The sequence below is a fragment of the Pteropus alecto genome, unplaced genomic scaffold (genome assembly GCF_000325575.1).
Source record: "Pteropus alecto unplaced genomic scaffold, ASM32557v1 scaffold98, whole genome shotgun sequence".
Lineage (NCBI taxonomy): Eukaryota > Metazoa > Chordata > Mammalia > Chiroptera > Pteropodidae > Pteropus > Pteropus alecto.
The window spans coordinates 18,414,179-18,426,120 of NW_006443570.1; the positions used below are offsets into that span (position 1 = coordinate 18,414,179).

Below are 11,942 nucleotides of genomic sequence, written 5' to 3' on the forward strand. Positions count from 1 at the left end.
GGGGATGTGAATGCTGGCTTCATAAACACAGTCTGTTTAAAAGATGTAATTTTGCAAACCATGGGGGAAAATAATTGACATCGGTCTGGGGGGGTGAAAAGATGAGGACCATGGCTGAAATTCATGTTGACAGTCTCTCGCAGCAACCACCTTCTTGGCTACCAGGATTCTGAACTCCCTCCCCAAGCAGTTTCCTTTATGAAGGAACACCCAAACACCATGCTCCCATTTCTCCAGCCACATAACTGCCCCTGCACTGTGTTTTCCAGGGCAAGCCACAGGATCCATCAGCTGTATGACCTTGGACAAGTCATTCTACCTCTCTAAACCTGTTTCCTTGACCGTAAAATGAGATTGGGCACAAAAATTGAAACATGTCCACACAAAGACTTGTACAGGAATGTTCAAAACAGCTTTACTTGTAACAGCCAAAATCTGGAAACAGCCCAAATGTCCTCCTGGTAAATGGATAAACAAACTATGGTACATCCATACAATGGAACACTACTTGGCAATAAAAAGAAACATGGATGAATCTCAGAATCTCAAAATCATGCTGAAAAAAAAGCTAGACATAAAAGAGTACATACCATGTGATAATATCTATATGGAGTTCTGGAAAAGGCAAAATGAATCTCTAGAACAAAGGCAGGTCAGTGGTTGTCTGGGGTCAGGGAAATGGGCCATGAAGCGGAATGAGAGAACTTGAAATATTCTCAGTGGTGGTGGTAGTTACAAGGGTACATGCGTTTGATAAAACTTATGAGTTGGACATTTACAATGGATGGGTTTTACTGCATGTAAAGTATAACTCGAAGTTGATTTTTAGAAAAATGAGATCAAAGAAAAACATTGCATTTATTAAGACCCTGTCTATGGCAGAAACCTAGCTCAGGATGGTCTCTGAGGAAAAAAGAAACACACTGACTTATATAATCATGTTGGTCCAGGGGTACTGTTGGCTTCAGGCATGGCTGGATCCAGGGCCTTACTGATGTCTGGACAGCATATGCTCGCCTTCTCTTAGGTCTCTGTCCTCCTTGTTGGCTTCATCCTCAAGTGGAGAACAGGATGGCCACCAGCAGTTCCAAGCTTTTAATCTGCCAACCTGCCAACTCCCACAAAAAGTGAATGCCCTTTTCCTCACAAAAAAGCTGCAAAAGTCCCAAGGGGAAGTCTCAGTGTCCAGCCTGGGATACATGCTTGCCTCTAAAGCCAGTGGTTGGGGTTGGCCCCAGCTGAACCCCAAGGGTACCAGGTTGAAGAGGGATGGTCCCCTGAAGGAAAAGATAGACATTATCAGAAGTGTCACGGATACTGTGCAGGAAAAGCCAATAAATAGCCGTCACCTTCTCCACATACTCGGGGGCAATGTTATCACCCATTCCTACCTCCAGACCACCTCCACAGTGGCCAGGTCACCAGGGACAGGTCCCAAGCTCATTCAAGGTCCAAGGCTGCTTTTCTGCAGTGTCACAAGCTCTGCCTGTTAGCCACAAGAGTCAAAACAAAGTGAGTGTGAATCTCTTTCCCACCAGCCAAGCCAAACAGTAAGCCCTTCCTACATGTACCCCAAGAAGGCAGATGGAGGGTAGGGCAGCTCTGTGGCAGCTTCTGACTCAGACACAGGGGGAACATCTCATTGCTGACAGCGTTTGGACTTGTAGGGCAAACCTTGAGAGGACGAATGATGCCTCTGTGCGTCAGACCAGAGAGGAATACAGGGCAAAGGAGTGACTTCTCAATCCAGAACCACCATCCTAACAGGGTCCAGCCAGAGAGGAAATTAAGAGGTGGTCCTTGCAGAGATCAAGGAAGGTAAGGTACCATCTAACATGCTGAAACCCAAACCTCACTTCCTAAGCAGTGCAGTGCAACTAGCATTAAAGGAGCATCTTCACCACACCAGACACCACACAGTTTTCTATTGAATTGTCCTCCCATAAGGGAAGGGAAAGGGAGCGACAGCTTCATATCCATATTCAACCTCCAAAGTAGACACTGTCATGTCCAAATAAATCAGGCAATAGGCTCAGAGAGGTAGTGGCTTTACCCAAGGCCCATAGCTGTCTCCACCAGGCTCCACTACAGGAGCTCAAAGCTCTTGCCTCATCTTGACTGTTCAAGGCTGCTAGCTGAGCTGAAGTTATTTCTGACCTAGGTAAGCTAAGGCAGTTTAAGACTGTCTCCCAAACCAGCTTCCCAAGGAATATGGACAAGAAAACCCTGAGCTGAGACCCACCGTCCTATTTCCCACCATGGTGCTGGCTGAGTAGGCCTGCCCAGCCATCTTGCTTTCTGGGAAGCAGGTTAAATGGATGTGTTTGCCAAGAGTGTGCATTCTGCTGTAGAGAGCTGGGTGGGGAGCAGGGCGAGAGACAGACAGAGGAAAGAGAGACCAAGGGCCAGCAAGGAAAGTCATGGCCTAGGCTAGGGCCCTCCCTGCCAAAGGAAGCCCATGGGCCTGGCCCAGAGCTGCTAGGCTCTGAGAAAGTGGTGTTCTCAACTCTCATCCCATGTGCCATGTCTGAAGCAGGCTGGCTCTCCAGTTCTGCAGATTGGACTAGGAACAGCCACCCGCTTCCTAGAGCCGACAATGCTGTTGGTTCCCTGCACTGGCATCCTGCCCAGGTGGCCCTTAGGCCAGGCCCTTGGAATCCAGCTCTGTAGAAAAGAGGGAGAGGCAGGGACAGCCTTCTGGAGACCTAGGCACCCCAAGCAGGGATCCTAGGCTACCCACTCGGATCAGGGCACAGATGAGCAAGCTCCATGCAGGCTATGCTCATTCCTAGATGCTTCTGTCCAGGCAAGGAGCAGGGAACCAGTGGCCCTCTGCAACTCACAGCTGTGTGGCCTGGGCTACATGCCTCTTTTGTGTTATGAAAATGAGGCTAAACCCTGCCCTTCCCAGAGCTAGGATCCTTGGCAGCACAGCAAGGCTGAGAACGGTAGGCTGTGGGTCCAGGCTGGCCAGGTATGCACTCAGTACTGGGGCAACTAAAGGACAACAACCAGTCTCCCTGTGGGGCAGGTACCTCTTCTATGAGACAGTAGCATCCATCCCAGGTAATTGCCATGATGAAACACTTAAGTATCAGTTAGCCTTATGATATGCTTGTTATAACTGTATATGCTAATTAATAATTATTACTGAAAGAGCACTGACCTTGGGAGTCAGAAGCTACAGATCTAAACCCTAGTTCTGCCACATCCTGGCTGTGTGTCCTCTGGCGAGTCTCCTGATCTCCTTGGCTTCAGTCCTCTGTAAAATGATGATCAAAAGATGACTCTAAGCAGGAGAGAAAATAAAAGAAGTGAAAATCTGCCAATTGCAAATGGTCACATCGCCCGATAGGCTCTGAAGGCAGACCTGGAAGAAATCTTTTCCATCTCTAAATTGTGAGCATGTAGTGGATAGTTCTCTGGCTGCTTAACAGAATCACCTGAGGAACATAAGAAAAAACAAAAGGAGATACCAATCCTGGGGTTTCCCCATAACCCCCAGCAATTCAGATCCAGTTGGTCTGGGGCAGGGCCCAGGCATTCAAATTATTTTAATATTCTCCAAGTGATTCTTATGTACCAGGGTTGAGAAGCAATACAGCAGCCCACTTAGAAATCAGGACATTGCCAGCATCCTCCCCAACAACTTCATCTCTCTGTTTGGAGAGAGACCCAGTGCTGCTCCGACACCCTCCAACAAAGATTCTGAGCTTCCTGGCTGGAGGCGAGCTGCAGCCCACGGTACATACCACTTGGCAAAAAGAAAATACTTTCTGGCTCCCGAGGGCACGGAGCCATCGCTCAAATGGGTAATGAGCCTCGCCCGTTTTAAAAGCCCCAATCCTGCTAACTGGGTGGGGGTGTACGTGCACAGGGGAAAAAAAAATGCTGGAAGAGTATATTTCATTAGCAGACATTATCTCCAGCATTTATGCCTTTTTCATCCTTTTGTATTTTCAAAACGCTCTACCGTGGAAGGCAGCTCTTTCGTAATTTGGAGGAAAAAAACCAGCATTTTTGCTGTATTGCCTTCTTTAAAAAAATTGATGTACTGTCTTTTGCAAATGTTTTGGGATAAAGACTGAGGAACATGCTCAGCCTTTATCCCAAGGAACAAGGAGTTTTGTGGGGATGGGAGGGCAGGGCAAAGAAGTCACAGGGCTAGCTGATTTGAAGTTAGCAAATGCTTAGCCAAGGAAAATAGAACGTGTTGTATCACCCCGTGTCCACTGCAAGTTGTAAAAATGTCATTTTCACAAGAGCCCCGCCCACCTCTCAGCAAAGAGGGATAAACACTACTCCCCCACCTGCCATATTGATCTTTACCTTGGAGCTGCCCCTCCCCGGGGCAGAAAAATGCCGAAGCTCCACAGCAAACCCAGCTCCTTAGACACGGTCTCTGGGAGAGCTGGTGTGGAGGCACTGCTGGAACAGCCAGAGCTCGAGGAGCAGGGGACCAGCTGGCCAGGAATGAGGATTGTGGCATTCAGGGCACCACCTATGGCTATGTTCTTGAGTGATGAGAGCTTTCGAGTCAGCACCTGCGAGGGAACCTGAGAAATACCTCAAGGGTGGATTTCTCCTACTAACCTGTAAGATCGAGACATGAGGTGGGTCTTGCCTCTTTCCTGCCTCTTCCCTGCCCTGTCTGTCCATCCACAAGCAGGCCACCTGCCCACCCTCAGCTAGAGAGGAAGGTTCTGTTGCTGTGGGATTTGGTGACATTCTTGTGGATTGGTGTTCTTGGGTTAAGGCGGTGGGGGTGGGGGGGATTTCACAAATTGGCATTTCTGCTTCTTGATAATCCCCCAAGGTAAGGCCTTGGCTTAGGCAAAATAGCCGTGGGGTGGGGATGGAAGAGGTGGGGGCACCTGCTGAGAATGAAGGAGACTCAGGAAGTGAGACAGGGATAGAAAACACCCAGCCAAGAGAAAGAAAGCTCTAGGGGCACAGTGGGGGAAAAGACCTTGAACCCACTGCAAGCGTATTTGCAAACTGGCCAGCTCACTGGTCTCAGAGAGTAGACTGTTTTAAAACACAGTGCAAGTTCCTGCCCAGGTGCCCCTGAATGGTTCAGGAAAGGTGGGGCACCCTGGCCAGCCCAACACTGTTGCCCTTGACTGCACACAAACCAGGGAGACCCTGTGTTCTCTTGGGCTCCAATCCATGCAGGAATATCTCAATGCATATCCTGCCCCAATAATGCATCAGCCCAGCGAAAATGTTTTAATGACCAGCAAGTCTCCATTCATTCTCATTTCAGGAGGATGGGAGAAGACATCCCCACTGGACCCTAGAAGCCCTCCCCATTCCCATCATGGCCAGGCGGGCGAGGGGTGAGGTTGGCAGCCGCTGCTCGATGCTCATTGCAAGAACAATAAGGATTTTTAGGGGCATTATGACTGAGTCAGAAAACACAGCTGCCCCTGAAAGTCCCTCATTTTTCTTGCTGTACTTGAACACGATCCAGATGAGTCACGCTGCAGCAGTCGGCCGGCTGGCCCAGGTGAGTGAAGACGGTAACCCCCTCAGTCCCACTGGCCCACCTCGCATAGCCCAGGGGAAGCTCTGTGGAGGGTGGGTAGTTATGGGGTCTCCACAGTGACACAGTTCTCTCCAATGCTTGGTCTGGCCTGTGGCTGGCCTCACTACCCCCAGGGCGTGCCCAGGAGACAACTGGAACCCAGTAGCTCCTGCCCGCCGAGAGGCGTGGACTAGAGTCCTGGCGGAATCCTGAGTGGAAAAGTGCAGCCCAAGAACCAAGGAAGGAAGTAAGACCAGGAGAGGGGCCTCTGTCTTCCCGTGTGGCGTGTGGACCCACCTTGCAGAGACTGAGCTCCTAAGTGACAGTCACAGCCCTGACGCTGATGCACGAACAGAAGACAGTTGGCTTTACCTTCCTCAGATGCCAGGCCTGGTTCAGGCAGAGGACAAAACCCTGGGAGGTACCCAGAAGACCAACTTGAGCCAGAACATCTGAGGAGGAGCTGCTGCTCTCCCTAAACCCTCTTAAAGAACAGCTTAAAGACACAAGGTTCCAAGAGGGCCCGGACCTGAGCTGTGGTTAAGCTTCCCTCCAGCGGTCGTGGCCTTGGTCATCCTGTCTGTAAAATGGGCCCAGAAGGAGCTAAGCTCCCACCACCATCTCTCCCACTTCAAAGGAAAAGCAAAAGAAGAGAATTTCAGTTGTCATAGCCAAAGAAACTATTCCTGAAAAGCTTACAGTCACGGGTCTTCTGTCACGGTGGGAGGCAAGAGCCTGCCAACTGTGGGAACCAGCGCACCATGGGGAGCTACAGCCTGAGCCCAGATCTCAGTCCGGCCCTCCCTGTGCTCGACCACATCCCGCCCTACCCTCATCAGAGGGAAGCTCTGGACAAGGCAGCAGCTTCCCGTGGGCAGCAGCAGGAAGGCAGGTCCTCCCCGTCCTTCACGAAAACAGCCTGTGATGAGCAAAGACTTCTGTATGTCCCCACGGTTTTCAAGTTCAAATCAGTGAGCTCACAGGCTCGGCTGGGAAGGGCAGGCTGGAAGAAAGTGGGGGTAGGTGAGGGGAATGGTGAGAAGGGGCTAGTGACCAATTGTTTTTCTTATGAGAGGCTGGAAAGGGCTTCTGGAAGCAGCCTGGTTTAGGGTTCTCCTCTATGGCCTGATCCCTTCTGCCCCCCAGGCCGGCAGGGCTCAACTCTCTACATCGGGGTCCCTGCTCAGCCTGGCACTGTATCTATTCAGTGGTCCTTCTGTGTGTGCAGGACCTGAGGCCGCTCAGAACATGGGACATGCATGTCCCCACTGTGGTGAAAAGCACAATCCATGGAAGACAGACCCGGTGCCACTATCTGCTTACTTGATGTCTGTGTAGAAGTCTCCTTACTTCTCTGCACTTCCCTCAGCCTTCACGCCTGTAAACAGGAATAGATAAGCCTACTTTGTGGGGTGATGTGAGGATTGAAGGGAAGAAAGTATACAGAGCACTTAGCTGGCTTCTTACCACAAGTGTATTCCCCTCTCCTTTCCCCCTTACCTTCAGACCCCAAGGGCAGAGGGGCTGGGACAGGCTCCTTGGGGGTGTCCAAGAACTCAGGCCACAGAGAATTCTTCCTCTCTCAGAAGAGCAACAGGGCACAGGCCTCGCTGCTCCCCGGCACTAACACTGCACCTTGGCCCCACATTCTAGATCCTGCCTTGTTCAGATTGAGAGGAAGCATGCTGGGAACCCCAGCTACAGCCTCAGCCCTCTTAAAATTCTTACGGCAACTGTCACTTTACCCAGAGCTTTCTCCCCTAAGCAAGATCACAGCCATGTCCCCTACCGGCAAAACCCAAGCTGTCCGCACACGCTAGGATCCGAGCCATCTGAACCATTCAACAACATGACTGCATCATGCTTCACCTACTACACAGCCTCAGCCCTCAGTCTGCATGGCCTCTGCGTGAGCTGGTGCCTGGGTCGCAATCCAGGGGAATGGAGTAAGAGGGTAAGACCCAGCTCACCATGAACTAGCCATAGAACCTTGGGCAAGTTAATTCACCCCTCTGTGCTTCAGTCTGCTCCTTTTTGAAATCGAAGGGGTTGTTGGGAGGATTAAATGAGTTCATTCCCATCAAAGGCTGAGAACTGCGTCTGGCACAAAGCATTCGATTGGGCTATGAAGACCATCCCCTGCTCTGTTATTCAAGCTTTAGCTCACCTCTGCTGCATGCTTTTCCTGACTCCAACCCCTCCCTGGCTTAGAGACCCTTCTTTCTCCCTGCTCCCCAACCCCATACACATCACACTGCTTTACCTACCAACCAGCTCACAGGCAACATGGTCCTGGGACCACCTGCCTCATATATGCTTATTAACAATGCTGGCTCCAGGGCCCCTGAGGTTGACTGGGCGGCCCAGGAGTCTGCGTTGCTAATGGGCTCCTCAAGTGGTTTTCAGAGGCACCCAAGTTTGAGAACCACTGCTCTGGGCTGTCTTATCACCATGGTACAGGCAGTGCCTGGCCTAGGTGCTCAATAACAAGGAGGTGAGACTGGGGGGATGGGGCTGTCCCAGGGCCATGGCCAGAGGATCTCTCCATGCCACGCTCAGTAGGTAAAGGCGACCCACCTGGGCTTGGCTCTGACAGCAGAGCTAACCCATCACCAAACACACCAGCCCCCCAGTCTGGTTCCTCAGGCCTTTCCCGAGTCCTGGCTCTATACCTGGCCTCTGCTGAATACACAGTGATGACTGAGAGGCTGCCCACTTCTGCCGAGGGCTGAAAAGCTGTCAGGGCTTCCTGAGGAGCTGCAGAATGAGGCGGCTCCACTCTGAACACAGCCAACAACCCAAAAAACCATGATGGAAGGAAAAGAAAGGCCAAGCAGAGATATCACCCTTGTTTGGAATTTGCTCTAGAAAGAAAAATATGCACCAGTCACACCCTGACTAAAAGGAGGTGGTTGGGCAGAGGGCAGAAGTCCCAGAATGTCTTGGGGGAGCCCCTCCTATAGAGAAGCCACAGGGCACACAGAAGGCCTGTGGCAGGGGCTGGCTGAGAGAGTCTGTTCCCAGGGCCTGAAGAGGCCAGGCCTGCTCCGAGTTAGGGGCCAAACTTCCCTGGCAGAGAGCTGGGTCAGGCTGGGCAGAGGGATGCTGGCGCTCCCAGTTTAGGGGAGCTGGCTCTCCAGGATCCTGCCCCTCCATCCAGCCACCTACCCAGTCTGCCCCAGGCCAGGCCGCTTTGGAGGTGGGAGCTAGAGGGCTCGGCTGGCTTGAAGCCTCCGCTGCAGTGGAAAGCCTACTCAGCCTTGCAGGCCGTTCCAGGCCTGGGATGAACAAAGCCAGGAGACCTGAATCTCATCCATCAGAGCCCAAGTTTACGATAACCAATCTCTCTGCCAGAAATTCTTTTGTTAAGAACACCTTGGCTCTTAAACACTCACTCCCACTCCTTCAGCACCCCCACCCCACCACGTCCTGAAAGCTCTCCAGCCCTGCTTGGCCTGACACTGATGGCCAGTGTTCCTTGAGGTTGGCTTGGCCCCCAAAACTCATCAGTGGGTGGAGGTCTGAGTGCCCCTTGGCCCAACTGGACTGGAGCCCGAATGCATCTGTCCACACAAATACACATGCTCACCAACGAGGTCAGAGGCAGCGCCTTACGCTGGCCCACATTTCCAGACTGTACAGGAGCTGAAGCCAGGGGTGAGCACTGGCGTTATAGCTGCAACTTTTATTTAAAGGTGACTCTACTGGGACAGGAAAACAAGACAACCAGATAGCAGGGCTAACATATGGTGAAGGAAAAAGTGTTTACAGATGCACTTGTCCTTCTCACAAGGAGACAGCAAACTGTGGGCCCACGGGCCAAACCCAGTCTAGCACTTGTTTTTATAAAGTTTTTTGAAAACACAAGTATAGTATTCACGTATTATCTATGGCTTTCATGCCACAACCGCAGAGCAGAAGAGTTGCAACAGAGACTCTCAAAGCCTAAAATATTTACTGGTCCTTCACGGATGTTTGCTGGCTGACCCCTGCTTCTGACCAGTTCAATATTCACTCAGCACCTAGTATGCAGTGGGCACCGAGGATAAAACAGCGAGCAAGGCTCCACTGAGCCTTCATGGAGTTCAAGGCCTGGTAAGGGAAGGACTCACCAGGCATTGAGGGCCATCGGGGCCTGCCGTTTGGTCATCTGGCCAGCTGGCCCCTCACTCAGCCTACAGGCTCTTCCTGTCACCGAAGAAGAAGCAAGTCCTGGAAAGGCTGCGACTCTGCCTTGGGGCACAGAGTTGCTGTCATATTCATTACGCTGATGTTCCTATGACAGGGCTACAATGTCTTACCCCAAACCTTCAGGACATACATGTTTCAGAATTTTTCAGCCTTTAAAAAAGTAACATAGTATTTATACCACATATTACGCAAGACCCCAGCAGGGCACCACCCTTAATCAAACATATCAATGTCTCTGCAATGAAACCCATGAATATTCATACTCCTCAAGATAAATACAGACTATGTACGTCTTAAGTCGGTTTGGGTCGAGTTTTCCCACAAAATTAATTACAAAAACTTTTGATCGTCAGAGTTTTTTGGAGTTCACAATTTCAGATAAAGGATTATGGGCCTGCACCAACGACAATCACAAAGTGCAAAAGCTGGGTCCTGACTTCATTCCCAAGTCTTGGTTGGACATCCCCACCCCTGCAGACTGCCCCAGTGGCCACCTAGCTCAAAGAAAGCACACACACAAGGCACACAGAAAACGCAAACTGAACTCATATCACCCGAATCTTTTCTCCAAACAGCTACTAACATTATTCCTGAAGAATGTAGCAAAGTGACTGCCCACTCTATTGTCAGGGGCAGAGAAAAGCCAACATCAATGAATAATTTTTCGAACTCCGTTTACTTGGGACAAGGACAATAAAACTGTTTTCTGGTCACTGTTGCTGCCTGATGAGCAGGCACTTAGGTGTTTTGGGGGAGCAGGTGAGTGGTAGCAGCTAAAACTGAAAACCCATGATTTTTTTCCCTTGCGTACCTTCCTCAAAGCCTCCCTGTGGCCCAAGTTTCATTTGGAAATTTAAAATAAGTTATCTCATCGCAAATTCCTAAACAGCTAATTAGAAAAATGTACTAATTGGGTAATCTGATTTCGGATGTTCTAATTATACTCCTTTGGGCGGAAAAACAAAAAAAAAAAACAGATATTACTTCTATGTAATTTAATAGCACTTCTTCAAAAAAGTGTAAAATATCCAGAAAGCCTAAAGTATAAAATTTTTAAAAAATCACCTCAAACCTTAAGATAGTGTTACTGAAAGAATATCTTAACACACTCTCTCTGTAAACAGATGTACCACTTCCTATAAAATGCAGCTCTTCTGCATTAAAGGATGATATCTGAAAAAGATATTTCGGCAATAACATACTGGACGTCCTGGAATCAATTGGATCCCCCCACCCCAACCTCCTTTTAATGCAACACAGTATTAACTTTCTGAAATATCATATCCTCTTTCTTAACAGAGCACTCCTATGAATGACTCCGAGAAATTTCCTCAGCGCCTGAGATTTCTAAATCTCAAATTGGGCAAGAGGTTCTGGACTCCGCTGGTGATCCCTACTTAACCCTGGCACTGAGCAGATTTTGAGGAAGGATTTTACTGTGTGATTGGGGCATGTTTTTAGCCTGCCTGACACAACACTCAGGGTAAGAAGGTAAGAGGGGATGGCTACGTGGGGAGAGGGCCTGCAGGTGAGTGTGTTATAGGCAGGGCTTTCCTCCCAATGCCAAGTGCCTAGGAGGTGTGTCTAGTGAACGTGAGCAGCAGCCAGGTAAGCCCTCCCAACCACAGAAGCTGCCCATGACCTCCAGGACTATATTTAATCAGGGCTGCCTGCCCCAACAAGGAAAAGCCTGAGGGAGGCAGAGAACTGCCCCTCACAGTCCTGCCATTGTGGTAAACAGTGCCGGAACACCACGACTCCTGGTGGAAAGGACACAGGCATCCTCTCTGGCATTTACTCTGGCCCCGTGCAGGACATGTGCTACTTGTCTGATTGACAAACATCGTTTGCCGATGAGGCCGGGACTAGGCTGGGCGAGCATTGCCTGGGCCGAGGCAGAGCTGCACTGACACTGGCCAGTCAAGTTAGTTTCACTTTCTGGTTTTTCTCCCTGGGTCGTGCTTCTCACCCTGATGGAAGCATATGTCCTTTAAATGGCAAGGGAGAAATTCCTCAAAAATGGTCCTTGTTTTCTTTTTTTACTGAGGACACTGTTTTCCTCTGAAGACAGGGTAACAGGCTTTGGTGAAAACTCTAACTACGTAACTTTGGTCCCCCGGGCTGCTTAGTCTAATATGATTACACATCTAAATGCAATAAACGGGGCAAAGTGGTATTATTTTTCTGGGAAAAACCAACATCATAAAAGGGACTTTATTAAATG

At 50.0% G+C, this 11,942-nt stretch overlaps 1 long non-coding RNA gene across 6 annotated transcripts in view; it reads right to left on the reverse strand.

The window, feature by feature from the left end:
• Positions 1-393: 393 nt before the first annotated feature.
• LOC102888468 overlaps positions 394-11,942 on the reverse strand; it is a 19,248-nt gene continuing 7,699 nt past the window's right edge. The window contains exons 2-5 of one of the 6 annotated variants that reach the window (XR_003043940.1): positions 6,851-6,905; positions 3,167-6,530; positions 1,392-1,486; positions 394-1,277 (exon numbers count right to left, since the gene is read on the reverse strand). This is a non-coding gene — a long non-coding RNA (uncharacterized LOC102888468). Of the gene's footprint in view, positions 1,278-1,391; positions 1,487-3,166; positions 11,912-11,942 lie in introns of those variants that run through there. The other 5 variants (XR_003043939.1, XR_003043942.1, XR_003043941.1 and 2 more) reach the window with 5 other exon arrangements.